The sequence below is a fragment of the Rana temporaria genome, chromosome 3, assembly GCF_905171775.1.
Source record: "Rana temporaria chromosome 3, aRanTem1.1, whole genome shotgun sequence".
Lineage (NCBI taxonomy): Eukaryota > Metazoa > Chordata > Amphibia > Anura > Ranidae > Rana > Rana temporaria.
This window is the reverse complement of record NC_053491.1, coordinates 92,346,578-92,366,279: the sequence shown is the minus strand read 5'-3', so window position 1 is coordinate 92,366,279 and position 19,702 is coordinate 92,346,578. Positions and strand designations below refer to the sequence as shown.

General features: G+C 42.5%; 1 protein-coding gene across 1 annotated transcript in view; it reads right to left on the bottom strand.

The window, feature by feature from the left end:
- Positions 1 to 848: 848 nt before the first annotated feature.
- The window catches only part of ICE2 (interactor of little elongation complex ELL subunit 2), a 123,295-nt gene continuing 104,441 nt past the window's right edge, over positions 849 to 19,702 (bottom strand). The window contains exon 16 of the mRNA XM_040342974.1: positions 849 to 1,338. The gene's annotated coding sequence lies outside the window, so the exon portion shown is untranslated. The remainder of the gene's footprint in view (positions 1,339 to 19,702) is intronic.

Below are 19,702 nucleotides of genomic sequence, written 5' to 3'. Positions count from 1 at the left end.
GTTGCCTCACCAGGGAGCATCTGTGCAGCCAAGGCTGTCACCACTGATGTTAGGGAATCCCAGAAGTGTAAAGCTGAAAAAGCATGAAAAAAAGAAAAATGTTTTGGGTGATTTCACATCAGCATGTAGAAATGTAGGGAAAGGTTCAGTTTAAGTTATATACAGATCATAAAGCAGAGCTCCACCCAAAAGGGGAAGTTACGCTTAAAGGCCTCCTCCTCCCCCTCCTCTTTTCCAAATGGCACTTTTTGTTGTTGCGATCGGGGGAGCGAGTACCTGGTTTTGACAGGTTGTCCTCTCCCTCCAGTCATCTGGGACATGTCACAGGTCCCAGAAGACTGCAGGACCATTTACAATGCTCAGCACGGCTCGCACATGCGCAGTGGGCACAGCGCAAGCTGTCACAGCCAGGTGCCCACAGTTGAGATGCCGAGACCAGAGCCCAAGGGAAGGGATCACTGGATCCCTGGACAAGCGAGTGGGTTTATTAAAAATCAGTAGCTACAGTTTTTGTAGATACTGACTTATAACAAACACAAAAATGACTGGAGCTCCTCTTAACTTTTTTCTGTAAGAGTTGAGCTTGGTCCTGCCCCTTCTCACTGCTTTAGCTTCCCTACAGGTCATTGTGACAGCCCTTCATATTAAAGGATAAATAAGGAAGCACAGAGTTGAGAAGGGTGAACCATGCTTTACTTTTACAGAAAAAGCTGAGGTTTACATATACTGTATTCTGGATACACATATTCTGTATTTACTCGCTGTAATATTAAACTTTTGCAAGGTTTATACATTTTTTTCATCATTTCATCATAATTTAAGTGTGCTATAAATTATACCTATTAACATACCGAGAAATTTCCATTTATTCTTACAGTAAAAATAAACTTTATTCTTCGAAGAACAATTCAATGTGTTTAGAAATGTCTTTTTCTTGAATGCTTTAGTCCATGATTTCGTTCTTTTCAACTACATAACCTCAGCAGCTCCATAAAATTCCTCTGTCCTGCCAGTATACAGGCTAGTCAATTATTGTGGGACCATTATTTACCACTTCCATGGGAACTTGGAGGAACCCTTCTTTGTCTGTGTGCGGGCACAGACTGATAGTGCAGGCAATGATCTGGAGAACTCAGACACAGCACTTCTTTCATTCCTTTATGAGGCTCATGTTTTCCCTTGGGATGCAGCTTTTGCTTTCCACTTTTTCTGTTTGGCTTTTAACCTTGATAGCCTGTTCCTCCCTTTCTTTTTTGGCATTTGTTTAGCTTTTGGCGGATTGGAATTGAGCAGGTTTGAGCCTTTGTCAGGGCAAGGGTTGTTTTTTGCCTGATTCATCTGCAAAAAAAAGGAAAATCCATTTTAGCTTTGCATTTTATTTATCAAATATTGCCAATTACCAGAACTTTTGAATGCTGGTCATTATTTACAGAACACTTGTACCGAGACCTGCTGACCTCTCCTCCTTAGATGCTATCTTTCTGGCTGTTCATGTTGAGCCAATATCTTCAATACTTTCATAATCACTGATCTGTATTTATGTCAGAAGTACTAGCATTTTCATCTGAAGGTCAGCAATGTGCACTTAAAAAAAAAACTGTACTGGCAGAAATGGTTAAGGGGGGATATAGTTGGGTAGCCATTGACCCTTTCCTAAAAATGGTAGATGTTTCTGGCTTCAGTACTTTTTGGGGGTCATCGAACTGGAGTAAGCACACAGCCACTAAAATCAGGCCCCAAGTCAGCCATTCAGAGCATACTGAATCAGCGTTATGGTCACGCAAATAGCACTCAGGGCCGCCATCAGGGGGGTAAAGGGATTCCACCTGTAAGGTGTTTAATTATCCTTTTATGGTCCCCAAGGTCTCTTACAGGCCCATCCCGTTTATTTTTTATATTACACCTGTAAATGACCCAATGTTTTTTTTTTTTTTTGTCAGCGCACTCTGTTCTCTGCTTCAGGGGGGCCCTGCCTAAGGCTGTGTAAGGGGCCCCAAAATTTGTGATGGCTGCCCTGCTAGCACTTCTAAAAGAACAGTCACTCCCTCTTTTTTCCTCAACACAGATCTACTTTGAACCCAAAAGGTCTCCAAGATTTGAAATTGCCATAAAATATTAATATAGAGTAAACATACTACACTCCTCCTCCTCCACAGCCAGCAGCTTCCTATGGGGGCACTGGAGCCGAGTCACAGCTTCCACCCCTACTCTCTCGATTGGCTGGCTGACTTTGATTGACAGCCACTGAAGCCAATGGCACCGCTGTGTCTCAGCCAATCAGGAGGAGCGCCCCGGACAGCTTAGACATTCATGGACATCGCTGGGGAGAGATGGGGCTCAGGTAAGTAATTAGGGGGTGCTGGGTTGGCTGCTGCACACACATTTTTTTTTATCTTAATGCATAGAATGCATTTTTACAACTCCTTTAAAAAGGTACCCATAAGGTCTTCTGATCACTCACATAGGAACAATTAAGAGAGAAGTAGAGGCTTTCCAAATAAACAAACATTTATACTCACCTAGGTGGATGCAGAATCAAGCCCATGTTGCATCTGTCCACCACCGGCTTTGTAGTGAGAACAGAGCAATCAAACACTGCTGATCGCTCAGTTTTCCCCCTTTCACACATCGTGACTATCAGTCAGCGGATTTCTGCTCTTCAATGAGAGCTGGGCTGAGGAGGGGGCAGAATGGATGGGAGGGGCTGGCACAGGCTCTCGGCGGATTGCCGAGAGGTGATGCCAGGTGTGGATCCAGGATTCTGACCATATGGTCAAGATCTTTCCAGAGTCAGGACCGTCTCTGATGGTGAACTGCACTCATATGATCCACAGGAGTTTTTCTGAATGGAGGAGGTAGACCTTTCACTGATTCACCTATACTTGACGAGTGCCTATAAACAGGCACCTAGCCTTGTATTAACCCCTGATTATGGCTGCACATGTGTTTTTTTTTTTTTTTTTTTTATGCAAGTACTGTCCCATGTGCTGACTTTTTTAATCAAAGTTTTGACTAGGCTGTAAAGTGAACACAAGCTCTAGAACAAATGCCAAAGGGGTTTTCTCTACATGGTATCTCAGCTGGCACAGTGCATATAAGGATTTTTATGCAAAACCTTACTAGTATCTGTGCTGTTAACATCAAGCTACTTCTGCAAAGATGGAGAGAACTCCTTAAAGCAGGAGTTCACCCGAAAAACAATTTTTAAGATTAGATTAAGGCTCATTTTGTCAAGGGGAATCGGGTGTTTTTTTTTAAATCAAAGCAGTACTTACCGTTTTAGAGATAGATCTTCTCCGCCGCTTTTGGGTATGGTCTTCAGGACTGGTCGTTCCTATTTGATTGACAGGCTTCCGACGGTCGCATACATCGCGTCACGAGTAGCCGAAAGAAGCCGAACGTCGGCTACTTTCGGAAAATTGTGGCGCGATGTATGCGACCGTCGGAAGCCTGTCAATCAAATAGGAATGCCCAGTCCCGCAGCCCATACCCGGAAGCGGCGGAGAACATCGATCTCTAAAACGGTAAGTACTGCTTTGATTTAAAAAAAACACCCGATTCCCCTTCACAAAACGAGCCTCAATCTAATGTTAAAAATTACGTTTTTGGGTGAACCTCCACTTTAAGAGTGTGTAGCTGCCTCTCTGGCAATGCAGGGTCATAGCACAGTCATGATCACATGTAGTCATTGGACAAATTCCTTATCTTTACTGACCCACAACATACCACAGGGACCCTCTGAAAATGTTACACTTGACAGCACTATACAGTATACAGTTTGTCTAATGTCTTGTTCACGTTGCCGCACACTATATTGCAGCAGTGTAGTGTGCGGCAGCTGTCCATTCTGGCTGCATTTAGCCAGCACATTTCAGCGAATCACACAGTTTTTTTCCTCAACTTTATTTGAAGTGTACAAAAATTTACATGACGCTATAGCAGCGTGGTATATGATGCAATCTTGTCCTGTACCCTGCAAGATTCAAGTGCATACTATACTATTTATGGACATACATTTCAGTAAGCCAACATTTCTGTATTAATAATCCCTTTTTTTTTTGGTCTTATGTAATATTCAAATTTTCTGAGATACTTAATTTTGGATTTTCACTAGCTGTAAGCCATAATCAATGTTAAAAGAAAAAAAAATTGAAATATATCACTTTGTGTGCAACGAATCCATATAAAATATGCAAGTTTTATTTTTTGAATAGAATTACTTAAATACATTTACTTTGATGATATTCAGATTTTTTTGAGATGCACCTGTATATCCCTGTTGGAGATTTTCTCTCACTTCCTGTCTGCTGAAACGATTAGAGCCCTGGATAGCAGTAAAAACCCAACAGTAGCACAAGTGTATATCAAGCCAAAGTTTGACACACACGTTAAAAATGGTTCCAAAGGTAAAAGGTATTTTATCCTTTTTTTTTTTTTTTTCTTCTTTTTTTTCTTTTTTTTTTTTCGCCTCAGAGAACTATCAGGATACTCAATCACTTTAGCGTTCAATTTGCAGTCTCCTTTGTTCACATGGTTGGAAATTTCTTTCTTTTTTCTTTTTCTTCTCTTTTTTCCCTAAATACATGTGTCGATAAATATACAAAAGGGGACAAAGGAAAAAAAAAAAATTCTTAAGTACATAAATAAATACATTAGTGTCCCCTGGCCGAACAAACCCTCATCCCACCCTCAAGCCACCCCCAACCCTTGAACCCGCCCTCCCACCCTCCCCTTTCTCCGGAGTTCTGTCTCCTATTGAATCGCTCTTTGCCCGTATTTTATCCTAATGCATTCTCTGCATTAAGGTAAAAAAAACTTTCAATAGCAGTTGCCCCCAGCGCCCTCGTATACCCTTACCTCAATCTATTTTCCATCCAGCATTACGCCACCTGCTGCAGCTCTTCTTATCTTATTTACCAGTGAGGAGGCAGTGGGGGGGGGGGGGTTTGAGCTGTGTGTGCGCCTATGAATGCACACAGCCTGGCATGAGTGTGCACCCACACGAGTGCCCCCAAAGCTTACGGCTGGCTATTGGGACACTCAGAGAAGAGCAGGAGCCAGGAGTGTAAGCAGGGGACCCCAGAAGAGGAGGATCAGGGCTGCTCTGAGCAAAACCATTGCACAGAACAGGAAAGTATAACATCATCTTTTTTCTAAAATAAAATAGAAGGTTTACATCTGCCTTAAAGGGGTTGGAAAGGAAATGTTTTTTTTTCCCTAAAAAGCTTCCTTTACCTTAGTGCAGTTCTCCTTCACTTACCTCATCCTTCTATTTTGCTTTAAAATGTCCTTATTTCTTCTGTCTGTAACTCCACACAGTAATGCAAGGCTTTCTCCCTGGTGTGGAGAAAGCCTCTTGAGGGGGTGAGCAGGAGTGTCAGCACACTCTCTACTTTGCAGATAGAGAAAGGAGCTGTGTGTTAGTGGGCGTCCTGACGCTCCTGCTCGCCCCCTCAAGAGGCTTTCTCCACACCAGGAACAAAGCCTTGCATTATGGTGTGTAGTTACAGACCGAAGAACAAGAAGTGAGCATTTCTCAGAAGAAATAAGGATATTTAAAAGCAAAATCGAAGGATGAGGTAAGTAAAGGAGGACTGCACTAAGGTAAAGGAAGCTATTTAGGGAAAAACATTTTTTTTCCTTTACAACCCTCTTTAAGGTTTGATTTACTGCTATAGCCAGTGCAGCAACTAAGAGTGTACTAATATTTTCTTTGTGATAGATGTCTAACATTATCCTGTGCTTTGGTTGTTACCTTTTGTTTCAGAGTAACAGATCTTTGACGAGTGGCAAACTGCACTATGATCCTTATGCATGTCCCCCCCCCTGATTATGTTCAAGGGTAGTAAAAAAGATGATCGGGATGAGAGATTAGCATGCATTGTCTGCCGTCACATGTTTAGAGCCATATAATAAATGCACAAGTACAGATTTTCATGAAAAGAGTTATACATTTGGCATATTTTTATTGTTTAGATAATATTTCTGATACAGTGAGCAGGATTAGCCTGTAGTGTTTTGTTAAATAAATATACTGCTGTAAAGATTACTGCCTCTACATTAAACCTGTGGTTTCCGCAAGCATGTGGATATTAATCTGTGTGTTTATAATAGTCCAGAACAAATAAAAAATTAATGTGGGTACAGACAGCAAGTAAACTCGAACTATAAAAATACAGAAACAGGAAAGCTTGGTTATATGTGTAATGAAACACAATCCTGACCACTGTGGTTCTGTTCCTTTTAAAGAGGAAGTAACCCCCCCCCCCCCCCCCCCCACTAGCTCATTATGCGTCACTTACCTGAGATCGAAGCCCCCAAAGTGCTCCTCGTTCCCTTCTGCCGCCATGTCACCTCTGACCGTCTTCCGGCCCTGTGATTAGCCGAAGCGGCAATGACTTCACTCCCGCGCATGCGCACAGGACCGGCATTTGCCCATTCATAAAACCAGCACGCTTAGTGCACCTGCGCCGTAGACATCGGTGCAGTTTTTCGGAAAGTTTTCTGAAAATAGCTCCTTAGTGTAGGTTAAGGAGATATTTCTTGCACCTACAGATAAGCCTTAATCTAGTTGTCACAAGTGAGTTTACAACCACTTTAATCCAGGTGTGTCAAAGGAAGAAAATCTCTTTTATCCTATACATCCACAGACAGGAAAAGGCTTGCATGACATACCCAGGTGAGCAAACCTTCACACCTTCATGGATTACAACACAGAGAAAGAAACATTAAACTCACCTTGTTGCATCTACTTGTCATTATTTTTCTACAGGCCAATAAAGAAAATGTGTAATTTTGTTGCATCTACCCTCCTAAGCAAACAATGCATAACTAACTATTAGATATCGTAAAAAGGGTTACACACACGTCTATACAATAAACAATGCAGTTTTTAAAATGCATAAAACATAAGTCCCTTTAAATATTCTTCTTCCATGCAGTGATAAACAGTTTATATATAATAATCCACTCTTCGGGACAATCTTTTTCTGTCATGCAGGTGACTCCCACCACCGTTCACAAATGCGCTCACCTCCCAGTGTGACCTGTCAATCCCAGATCAAACCACACTTTTCCCCTCATTGGGTGCAAAACCAGGCTCCCCTCCAATCCTCCTCCTTGTTCCCTTTAATCCTCTGATATTACACGCTCTTCCACATTCCAGGTGTATGGCCCTTTAAACCCATGAGGTGGTTTCAGCGAGCAAGCTCGTGACACACAGGATACCCTCATCGTGTAGTATGTTAAAATACAGCCTTTATTTAAAAGTATTTCACGGACATGAAAACAATGTAGCAGCTTGTATTCTGAATGGTGGGGCCACCGCTCCCGCTTCACTTCCGGTTTCGGCAAAATGTCACCTGACTCCGCCCAACGCACAACGTCGTGTCATGCGACTTCCTCAGGTGTCCCCCAGAGGTTCATAATACAGGCTGCTACATTTATGCTTCACAGGAAGAAGAAAAACTCCCTGATTTCAGGGCTGAGAGTGGTGTGGGCTGTGTACTACAAACAGCCTTAGACACTCCTGGAAGTGTCGGAGGTTGACGAGAACCACGGTTCAGTTACTGATAAAAAGGCATTATGAATTGCTTTAGCAAGGGCAGCATCAGTAAAGTACCAATTTCAGCAGCAGCCTGAGAAGTGTTACTTTATGGACATGCAAGAACTGTATTAATATACCGATATTATACTAGAGATGCTCATAATTCTGACTGAAACATAGTAAAATATTGTTTAAACACAGTGCATCTGGAAAGTATCACAGCACTTCACTTTTTTCCACATTTTGTTATGTTACTGCCTTATTCCAAAATGGATTCCATTCATTATTTTCTTCAAAATTCTACAAACAATGCTCCACACAATGACCATGTGAAAAAAGTTTGTTTGAAATCTAAGCAAATTTATATAAAAAAAACACACATGTACATAAGTATTCATAGCCTTTTCCATGACACTCAAAATTGAGCTTAGGTGCATCCTGTTTCCACTGTTCATCCTTGAGTCCAGGGTCAAATTGGTACAACACGACAGTCGTATGACTGTGGATCCCACTTTGCCTCTGACTTCATGTCCAACTTTAATGAACGGGATCTGACTTTGATCCCAACAATACCAGGCTCTTGGAGTCTGGTACGGATCTTGAAGAGAAACCCCACGCCAAAAGAAAAAAAAAACGGCATGGGGGCCCCCTCAAAATCCATACCGCCGTTATCCGAGCACGCAGCCCAGCAAGTCAGGAAAAGGGGAGGAGGGGGTCAAACGAACAAGTACCCCCCCTCCTCCTGGACCATACCAGGTCATATGCCCTCAAAATGTGGGGGGGGGATGTGTGCTTTTGGGCAGGGGGGCTCTGTGCCCCCCACCTCAAAGCACCTTATCTTCATGCTGATGGGGACAAGAGCCCTTTCCTGACAACCCTGGGTCCCTCGCCCTATATGAATGAGTACATTGTACCCCTACCTATTCATTAAAAAAAAGCGTGCCACCACTTATAACTGGCTGGAAAAAAATAAATATCACTTGTAGATAAACCTGCACTTTGTTTCAAGGCGGGATCTGGGGATGGGCCAGGGGCGGAGCCAGGGGTGGGACTGAAGGAGGGACCAGGGGCGGAGCTGAAGGGGCCCCATTAGGTGGGCTGTACGGGGCTCCATGATTTCTATCAGTGGCCCTGCACACACCTGGAGGTAGAAATCCCCATTGAAAACAAAGAAATTGTGCGACAGTAAATACTCAAGCACGTCTGCAGCAAACAATCGATGTTCAATTGGTAAATCAGTCAATGTTTCCAAGTAAAAGAGCACTGCTGTTATGCCCGATAGTGGGGGATAGAGGAGTAGAAACTGCTCACATCAAAGATGACCCAGGAAAAATCCTCTTCCCACCCAAGATCTTTCACAACGTGTAGGAGGCGATTGTTATCTTAAAGATATCCTGGGAGCTGGCTCACCAAAGGCTGTAGCTGTCTGTCCAGCCATTGGCCCAACTGCTCATTGAGGGAATTGATGGCTGATATAATGGGCCTGCCATGCAGGGGGTCCAACTCCTTGTGCGTTTTTGGTAAATGAAAAAATGTAGGGAGGACGGGACAATCTGGTACCAGAGACACAACCTCCTTTAAACTTAATAGACCCAGTCCCGTACCCCTACGTATCAACTCCACAAGCACACCTCTGAACATTTTTGTGGGATCCCCATTCAGTGTTACATATGTAGACCGATCAGATAATTGTCCAATAGCCTCTTGTCTATATTGTGTTTAGGACAACAATCAAGCCTCCCTTATCCAAGTTGCGGACAGTGATTGTATCATTGTATCACTAAGGTTTTTTAATGCAAATCTCTCTTCGCTAGTAATGTTATCATGCCATACTGTCTCACCCTGTTGTGTCTGGTGTGCCAAAGCCGTCAGATCACGTTCAATGGATTTTTGGAATTTAGCCATATCAGCAGACCGTGAATTCACTGGATAGAAGTTCGTATTAGATTTAAATTGAACTGATCTGACTGAACCAGCACACACCTGCAGACAACTGCCCATATCGTTTTCTGCTGTCCTCTAAATCTCTAATAGCACAATGCTCCCTGAAAGAAAAATCATCATTATCAGGTATAAGATCAACAGGTACATCCATAGATTGTGTGGAGACCCCAGTATCTGTTGAAAAATAATGCCTTTTAATTGTTAAATTCCTCACAAACCTATTAATGTCCACAATTGTGTCAAATAAATTAAAGTGTCTCTGTGGACAAAAATTAAGTCCCTTAGACAAAAGACGCTAGAGTTGCTTTAATAAAGGAAGAAACCTGAGTGCTGGTTTTATTTCTTTTTACATTTTTTGGGGGTAAATAGGTAGGGGTACAATGTACCCCATACTCATTCAAATAGCGTGGGGGGCCGGGATCTGGGGGACCCCCTTGTTAAAGGGAGCCTCCAGATTCCAATAAGTCCCCTGCCCGCAGACTCCGACAACCACCGCCCAGGGTTGTCAGGAAGAGGCACTTGTCCCCATCAAACAGGGTGCTGTGGAGGGCTCAGAGCCACCCTGCCTCAAAGCACCCACCCCTCTATTTTGAGAGCATGTGGCCTGGTATGGTCTAGGGGGGGGCGTGTGGAGAGAGAGGGGTTCGCTTGTTCCCGCCGAAGGTTCCGGTATGGAAATTGGGGGGAACCCCAAGCCATTTTTTTTTGTCGCAGGCCAAAGTTGGATCAGTTAAGGGGATGATCCAACTTGAAGGATATGCAATGGGCTGAATTAGGACTAAAGTCGGACCAAAGTAGTGCAGGAACCTTTTTCAAAGTCGGACCGACTTTTGTCAGACCAGTTAAGATGGCTCTTATGCGGAACCATTGATTTTTACACTTCATGCGACATGTGCTCCCAAAGTCGGAGTGTATGTCGTACCAGTATGAACCCGGCTTGAGAAGTTTCTAAAATTTTATTGGAGTTCATCTGTGGTAAATTTAGTTGATTGGACATAATTTGGAAAGGCACCCAAGGTCCCACAGCCAGACGGGAAGCCTCTCCTCAGTGAAAGGCATATAACCACCTGCCTGGAGTTTGCCAAAAGGCACCTGAAGGACTCTCAACGCTTTGGCCTGAATGGCAAGGGGGAAACCAGGCATCGGTCATCACCTGGCCAATACCATTCTTACAGTGAAGCATGGTGGTGGCAGCAGCATCATGCTCTGGGGATGTTTTTCAGCAGCAGGAACTGGGAGACTAGTCAGGATTGAGGGATAGATGAATGCAGCAATGTACAGAGATATTCTTGATGAAAACCTACTCCAGAGTGCTCTGGACCTCAGACTGGAGCTAAGGTTCATTTTTCAAGGGGATAACGACACACAGCCAAGACAACAAAGTGGTGGCTACGGGACAGCTCTGTAATTGTCCTTGAGTGGCCCAGCCAGAGCCCAGACTTGAACCCGACTGAACATCTCTGGAGAGATCTGAAAATGGCTCTGCACCGACGCTCCCCATCCAACCTGATGGAGCTCGAGTGGGTCCTGCAGCGAACAATGGGAGAAACTGCCCAAAAATAGGTGTGCCAAGCTTGTAGCATCATACTCAAAAAAAAACTTGAGGCTGTAATTGGTGCCAAAGGTGCTTCAACAAAGTATTGAGCAACGGCTGTAAATACTTACGTACACGGTATTTTTTTCGTTTATTTTTAATAAATTTGCAAAGATTTCAGACAAACTTTCACGTTGTCTTAATGGGGTATTTTTTGTAGAATTATGATGAAAATAATGAATTTAATCCATTTTGTACTAAGGCTGTAACAAAGTGAAGCGCTGTGAATACTTTCCGGATGCACTGTATACAATTGCTGTGGGACCAAGAAAACCGGTTAGACTGCAGTTTAACACAAAGTGTACGAATTAAAAATTACTGTAATGCGATGACAAGTATGAACACAAGCAGCTCGAACACAAATATACATATATGTATAGAGGGGTGTAAATAAAGGCCTGCAGAACACCCACTCAGCGCCAAATCAAACCCACAGATCCCTAAGCAGCACCAACAGAGACAAGAATAGTAAAATATTTTTCAATAGACAATCATTGAGCAGCCGTTTAAAAAATTAAAAGGAAATTAAAAACACAGTATAAGAATAAAACAGTTCAGTCTCTGTAGTATTAAAATACACAAAACAGCGCTAAAAAATCAATAATGATAGACTCGTGGTAAAAAACACTGAATAAAGAAAGTCTTCGATGTGGTCAACGTGATGCAAACAATCCAAAGTGCTGAATGGTGTCTCAGTAGTGGTAATCCTAGCGTGCACCTTCCCCCAGGGAAAACAATGATCTCAATCCACCACGAGATGCACTCTCCCCAAGGGGGTTAAACTCACCAGAAGATTGAAAAATCAGAGCCTTAAGTAAGCGAATACATCAGCCACTTTGTCACAGACCATCACCAGCAGGTGGGGACAGCAGGCACAGGAGCTCCACACAAGGTCATAAAAACAAGGAACAGCAATATAGTGTAATCCTGTTTATTAATATAAAGTAGCCCATACACTGAAAGCCCCCTTAAACATATCTATGTACATCAAATCACAATAAAATTATGTATTCTGGAAATACAATGTAGACATCTTTTGGCAAAACCAAACTAGCCAACAGTCATTTAGAAATCGCAAAAGGAAAGTTTAACTAGTAATAAAGGCAAGTCTTTATGTTTAGAAAGTGAAAGTCCACTCAAATCCTATCTATACCTAAACCTGCACCCACCCCCATTCTAACTATCTTGTGAAAGGAAGATGTCTATACTTACCTATGCTGAGGGAGCACCACTCTCTCTCTCCTCACTGGACATGGAGGCAGCAGTGGGGGGCAGGCAGAGCCATGCGTGATGGAACCTACACGAGTGTCCCCCATAACAAGCGTCTTGCTATGGGTGCACTTAGCAGCAGCGTTAATTTCATCAACTAAATTAACACAGTTTTAGTTCACTAAAATATGACTAAAACTGAAACAATTCAGATGACTAAAATATGACCAACACTAAAATGGATGTTAGTCAAAAGACGGACTACAACTAAATTGAAATTTGACATCAAAATTAACACTGCACTACCACATAAGAATAAGTAGGGGGTATCTACTAAAAACAGTTGAAACAAATTAATAAGGGTTTTCCTATTTTTTTTTTCTTAATATTTAATGTTGGTAATATATTCCGGTAATTTGTGCAATCGCTTTACAGCCAAAAGAGTTAAAAAATATATATATATATTAAAGTTGCACTTTTGTCCAAAATCAATATTTTTGTTTATGAAACATGTTATTAGATTTTTATGCCAGTTGTATATAAGGAGTTTGGCAATTCTATTAAAATACTTAAATAATTACCAATAAATCCATCAGATTTTAGTGGACTAAAATGTACTGGAGATTTTAGTCACTTAGAAAATGACAAACAATTCAGATGACTAAAATATGACTAAAGCTAAAATGGCATTTTAGTCAAAAGTCTATGACTTACACCAAATCAAAATTTGATGTAAAAATTAACACTGCTTGGCAGGGGGCAGGAGCCAGGAGTGCCATTGGGGACCCCAGAAGGGGAGGATCGGGGCTGCCCCTGAACAGAGCAGATTAAGCATGACATGTGCTATTAAAAATAAATAAAAAAAACTTTATGATAACTTTAGGAAGACTGGTGGCGCTAGACAGATGAGAAAGGTGGGGACAGCGGAGGGGCATGAAGAGGGCAAGAAAAGCTTCAGCAAAGTTATACTTTAAAAGATTTGTACAGGTATAATGTAAGTGTGTCCGCTAATCTCCCTCTCTAGAGCATACCCCAGCAATTTTTTTCTATTTTATCATGTCCTTGTAGCAACAAACAGCATTTATTGCCCCCCTGTGACATCATTAGGTTTGTAAAATTCTTGCACAGAAAGCTGAAGCAAAGTCAATTGCCACTGATGTAGGCACACACCCCAAACTACATCTCCCAAGAGATCTTTCCCTAAACACTATGGCCCGGATTCAGGTAGATCGGCGCATCTTTCTGCCGGCGTAGCGCATCTCATATTGCTCCTTACGTTGCGCCAGCGTAACGTAAATTATTCGGCGTAAGCCCGCCTAATTCAAAGTAGGTGGACGGTGGGCGTGATCCATTTAAATGAACCGTGACCCCATGCAAATGATGGGCCGAACGAACGGCGCATGTGCCGTCCTGTAGACGCTTCCCAGTGCCCATGCACAAAATCACGTCGGAACGAATGCCTAAGATACGTCGAATCACTGAATGTAACCTACACCCAGCCCTATTCACGTAGTCCTACGTAAACAACGTAAAATACGATGGCTGTTCCGTGGTCCATACCTTTGCATGGGATGCGCCTCCTTTAGATGGAAAAACTTTACGCCGGACATACGCCTTACGTAAACGGCGTATATTTCTGTGATGGGCGCAAGTACGTTCGTGAATCGGCATATCTCCCTCATTTGCATATTTGCAATGAGGCGGCCAGCGTAAATATGCGCCGGCGTAGGAAAGTTACGTCGGTCGGAGGAAGCCTATTTTCAGGCGTATCTAGTTCTATGGGCACGGCGCATAAATACGACGGCGCACATTGACTCTTACGCGGCGTATCTGTAGATACGTCGGCGTAAGTGCTACATGAATCCGGGCCTATGTGTGGACAGGATCTTGGGAATCAAGGCAGCAGCACTGGTTTGCTGGGAAAGAAATCAATGTATACATGTAGAGAGGGACACAGAGAGGGTGGGAGTTATAAAGTTCAGCAGGCAGGCCTGATAACATTGGCTGGGATTTTAGTGCAGCACAAACAAGGCTTTGACAGCCCAAAAAGAAGAACATAGCCAAGAGCTGATACAATAATCATTCATCTTTACACTTGTAGCAAATATCAACACATCTAATAACCACAAAGGTCTATGGAAAATCTCCAGACAGAGCTAGAAGGCTACAGGACCTGGAAGTACATAGAATGAAATTTCAGGAGAGCAGATTGCAGCACCGAGAAATGATGAGTAATATTTACACACAACACATACCTCAGCCATCTCCACTCAAGGCTGCTGAGCAAACCTCTTCAGGGAACAATTCCAGCAAACTAGTGAAACCCATTAGTGATTTGCTAATTCCACACAGCAAATGCTTAAATGGTACTAAACTCTAAATGTCCATTTAGCTTTCAGTAAACTAGGCTCTATGTACAAATGGCCAGATTGTAAAGAGCTCCTCACACAGTATGGTTTGGTATGTGATGTATATTCAGTGTCCCCAATCAGATCCATTGTTCCAAAGTAGGTTATAATCTGATCTCTATGAGAAATCTCTTGGCATTGACAAGTAAAACTATATTTAAAGGGTCACTAAAGGACATTTTTTTTTGCTGAAATGACTGTTTACAGGGTATAGAGACATAATAGTTAACCGATTCCTTTTAAAAATGATTAAAAATGGATAAAAACCAATCATATACTGTACCTGCAGTTTAGTTTCGTTTTTGCTGTTGTGTCCTGGTTCTCTGATGTACAGAGCCAGAGAGCCAATAGAGGGCAGTGACGGATTGTAAAGCGAAACTGGATTGGTACTGACACACAGTAATCACACCTCCTTGATTAGTGACCACAGTAAGAAATCTCCCAGTACTGTGGTTATCAGGAAACAGACAACCAGGAAGTGTCCAGAACAGAGAGGAATTACAGCAACATCAAAGCAAAAACGAACAATGAGGACATGAAACCAGGACTGCAGTAAGGTAAAGGAAGCTATTTAGCGAAAACAAGTTTTCCTTTAGTGACCTTTAAGTCTTGATTTTTATTCAAATATTAAACAGGTTATATTTGGTGGTTTTGCACAGAGCAGCCAGGATCCTCCTCTTATCAGGTCTCTCACCAGCGCTCCCGACCCCTCCCTCCAAGCAGCTTGGCCCCGCCCCCTCTCTCTCTTCATTGACTTTGACTCACTGACTTTGAATGACAGCAGTGGGAGCCAATGGTGTTGCAGGATCCAGATGGTGCTCAGGTAAGTATTAGGGGGGCTGCTGCACACAATAAGTTTTTTTCTACTGCCTTTAGAACTACTTTAAATCTTGCATGTTAGAAAATGCAAATTAGTGCATTTTAGGAATGGGCACCAAAACGGGTAAGCGAGAATGATTTTCAGATCATCAAATTACCAAAAAGCTGAATTATGCTTAAGTCTAGATAAAAGAATGAAGCCGAGTCAGGCTGTGTTACCTGTATACGTTTCTGGCTTGATTTTCCAAACTGACTGTGAAGACATTAAAAACTATAGCAAAAAGCACTTTAACCACTTCCCATCCCGTCTATTGACATATGACGTCCACAAGGTGGCTCTGCCATCCTGAGTGGACGTCATATGATTTCCTTGGGCCTCCTGGCCGATAGGGAGTGCACGCCCGCCGCGTCACTCCGGTGTCGATGCACGTGCCTGGCAGGCGCGATGGCCGCCAGGCACCCGCTATTGCCCAGTAACTGAGCAGGACCGTGGATCTCTGTGTGTAAACACAGAGATCCACGTCCTGTCAGGGAGAGGAGACCGATGGTGTGTGCCTTGTACATAGGGACACTGATCGGTCACCTCCCCCAGTCCCCTACAGTTAGAATCACTCCCTAGGGCACACATTTAACCCCTTGATAGCCCTCTAGTGTTAACCCCTTCCCTGCCAGTCACATTTATACAGTAATCAGTGAATATTTATAGCACTGTTCGCTGTATAAATGTGAATGGTCCCAAAATAGTGTCAAAAGTGTCTGATCTGTCCACCACAATACCACAGTCCTGATAAAAATCACAGATAACCATCATTAGTAGAAGCAGTAAAAAATAAATAAAATAAAATGTCATAAATCTATCCCCTATATTGTAGGCGCTATAACTTTTACACAAAGCAATCACTATACGCTTATTGCGATTTTTATTACCAAAAATATGTAGACATACGTATCGGCCTAAATTGAAAAAAAAAAGGTTAAAAAAAAAAAATTGGGATATTTATTTATTATAGCAAAAAGTTAAAAATATTGTGTTTGTTTTAAAAACTGTCAGTCTTTTTTGTTTAAAGAGCAAAAAATAAAAACCGCAGAGATGGTCATATAGCACCAAAAGAAAGCCATTTGTGCCGAAAAAAAAAAGGACATCAATTTTGTTTGGGAGCCACGTCGCACGACCGCGCAATTGTCATTCAAAGTGCTGAAAGCTGAAAATTTACCTGGGGAGGAAGGGGGTGAAAATGCCTGGTATTGAAGTGGTTAAACATACTGTTATTATTATTATTATACAGAATTTATATAGTGGCAACAGTTTATGCAGCGCTTTACAACATAAGGGCAGACAGTACAATTACAATGCAGTAGAAATCAGAGGGCCTTGCCTTTTTAGAGCTTACAGTCTTATTTTAAAACATTCCTTTAAGCCTGGTGGCCCTTTAAGAGGTTCTGTGACCTTATCTGACTGCTTGTAGATTCCTATACATCATCACCCAGAAAAAGGACCTGTTAATCTGTGTTACTGACACACCTAGACACAGCAACAACCACAGGTGTGTCATTTTTGGGCTATTTTACTACAGAGAAATACGCAACGCCATTATAAAGTAGAATGAGAGATACAATGGGGTTGATTTACTAAAGGAAAATAGACTGCACTTTACAAGTACAGTTGCTCCAGAGCTTAGTAAATGAGCTAAAGATTTACTTTACAAAGAATACCCAATCACATGCAAGCAAATTTAAAAACAAACAAAAAAACAAAACAGCATTTCTGCTTGTAGATAAGATGATGCAAGTCTGCTGAATCTCCCCTCATTTACTAAGCTGTGGAGCAACTGCACTTGCAGATTGCTCAGTCTATATGCTTTTAGTAAATCAACCTTAATCTGTCTCTCCAATGCTACACACAAAGAGACCGTTCAAACCTGGAAACATTTCTTGAAGATTACAGCCAGAGTCTGTGTGCACAATGAGAAATTTATGACTGCTTAGAAAGGAAACCTTGACATTTGTAGTCTGGCTGTTTAGTTCACAATGCCAATCTGATGGGAGAAGACAGAACCTCACTTCCCCGTGTACATTTTTTGTGATATACTTCTAAAAGAGATCAACTTAATGTAAATCCTTTCATTAGTGATTAAACACTTAAGACCCGGACCATTATGCAGGTAAAGGACCTGGCCAGTTTTTGCGATTCGGCACTGCGTCGCTTTAACTGACAATTGCACGGTCGTGCGATGTGGCTCCCAAACAAAATTGGCGTCCTTTTTTTCCCACAAATAGAGCTTTCTTTTGATGGTATTCGATCACCTCTGCAGTTTTTATTTTTTGCGCTATAAACAAAAATAGAGCGACAATTTTGAAAAAAATTCTATATTTTTTACTTTTTGCTATAATAAATATCCCCAAAAAAGATATAAAAAAACATTATTTATCAGTTTAGGCCGATAAGTAAAAAAAAAAAAATTGCAATAAGCGTTTATCGATTGGTTTGTGCACAATTTATAGCGTGTACAAAATAGGGCATAGTTTTATGGCATTTTTATTAATAATTTTTTTTTTTTTTTACTACCAATGGCGGCGATCAGCGATTTTTTTCGTGACTGCGACATTATGGCAGACACATCGGACAATTTTGACACATTTTTGGGACCATTGTCATTTTCAAAAATGCTATAAAAATGCACCGATTATTGTGAAAATGCCAATTGCAGTTTAGGAGTTAACCCCCTAGTGGTTAAGTGTGACCTCATGTGTGTTTCTAACTGTAGGGGGGCGGGGCTGGACGTGTGATGTCAGTGATCGTCGTTCCCTATATTAAGGGAACAGACGATCACTGACATTGCCACAGTGAAGAACGGGAAAGGTGTGTTTACACACACACAAACCTCTCCCCGTTCTTCAAGTCCTGTGACCGATTGCAGGACACCGGCGGGTCCCGCGGGCACGGTCACAGAGCTTCGGACCGGGCCGCGTGCACCCGCCAGCGGCGCGCGACCCACAGCTGGGCTCTTAAAGGCGACGTACCTGTGCCCAGCCGTGCCATTCTGCCGACATACCTGTACATGCCTGTGCCCAGCCGTGCCATTCTGCCAACGTACATCGGCGTTAGGCGGTCCTTAACCACTAGCCGACCGCGCACCGTCATTATACGGCGGCAGGTCGGCTCTCCTGGGCGAGAGCCCGTAGCTATACGGCGGCTCTTTGAGCCACAACTAGGGGGCGCGTGCGCGCCCCCCGCTCGCCCCCAACTCCCGTGCGTGTGCCCGGCGGGCTCGATCGCCGCCGGGCACACGCGATCGCTCGTTACAGAGCGGGGACCGGGTGCTGTGTGTGTAAACACACAGCTCTCGGTCCTCTCAGCGGGGGAAATGCTGATCTTCTGTTCATACAATGCATGAACAGAAGATCAGTGTTTCCCCTAGTGAGGCCCCCCCCCCCCCCCCCACAGTAAGAACACACCCAGGGACATACTTAACCCCTTCCCCACCCCCTAGTGTTAACCCCTTCACTGCCAGTGGCATTTTTATAGTAATCCAATGCATTTTTATAGCACTGATCGCTATAAAAATGCCAATGGTCCCAAAAATGTGTCAAAAGTGTCCGAAGTGTCCGCCATAATGACGCAGTACCGAAAAAAAAAATCGCTGATCGCCGCCATTAGTAAAAAAATATATTAATAAAAATACCATAAAAATACCCCCTATTTTGTAAACGCTATAACTTTTGCGCAAACCAATCAATAAACGCTTATTGCGATTTTTTTTTTACGAAAAATATGTAGAAGAATACGTATCGGCCTAAACTGAGGAAAAAAATGTTTTTTTATATATTTTTGGGGGATATTTATTATGGCAAAAAGTAAAAAATATTAATTTTTTTCAAAATTGTCGCTCTATTTTTGTTTATAGCGCAAAAAATAAAAACCGCAGAGGTGATCAAATACCACCAAAAGAAAGCTCTATTTGTGGGGAAAAAAGGACGCCAATTTTGTTTGGGAGCCACGTCGCATGACTGCGCAATTGTCAGTTAAAGCGGCGCAGTCCCGAATCGCAAAAAGTGCTCTGGTCTTTGGGCAGCAATATGGTTCGGGGGTTAAGTGGTTAAATGGTTAAGGGAAATTTGATGTCAATTTTAGTTCATTGCAAGTTTATTAAACAGGATCTGTTTTTAGAAATTTTAAATATA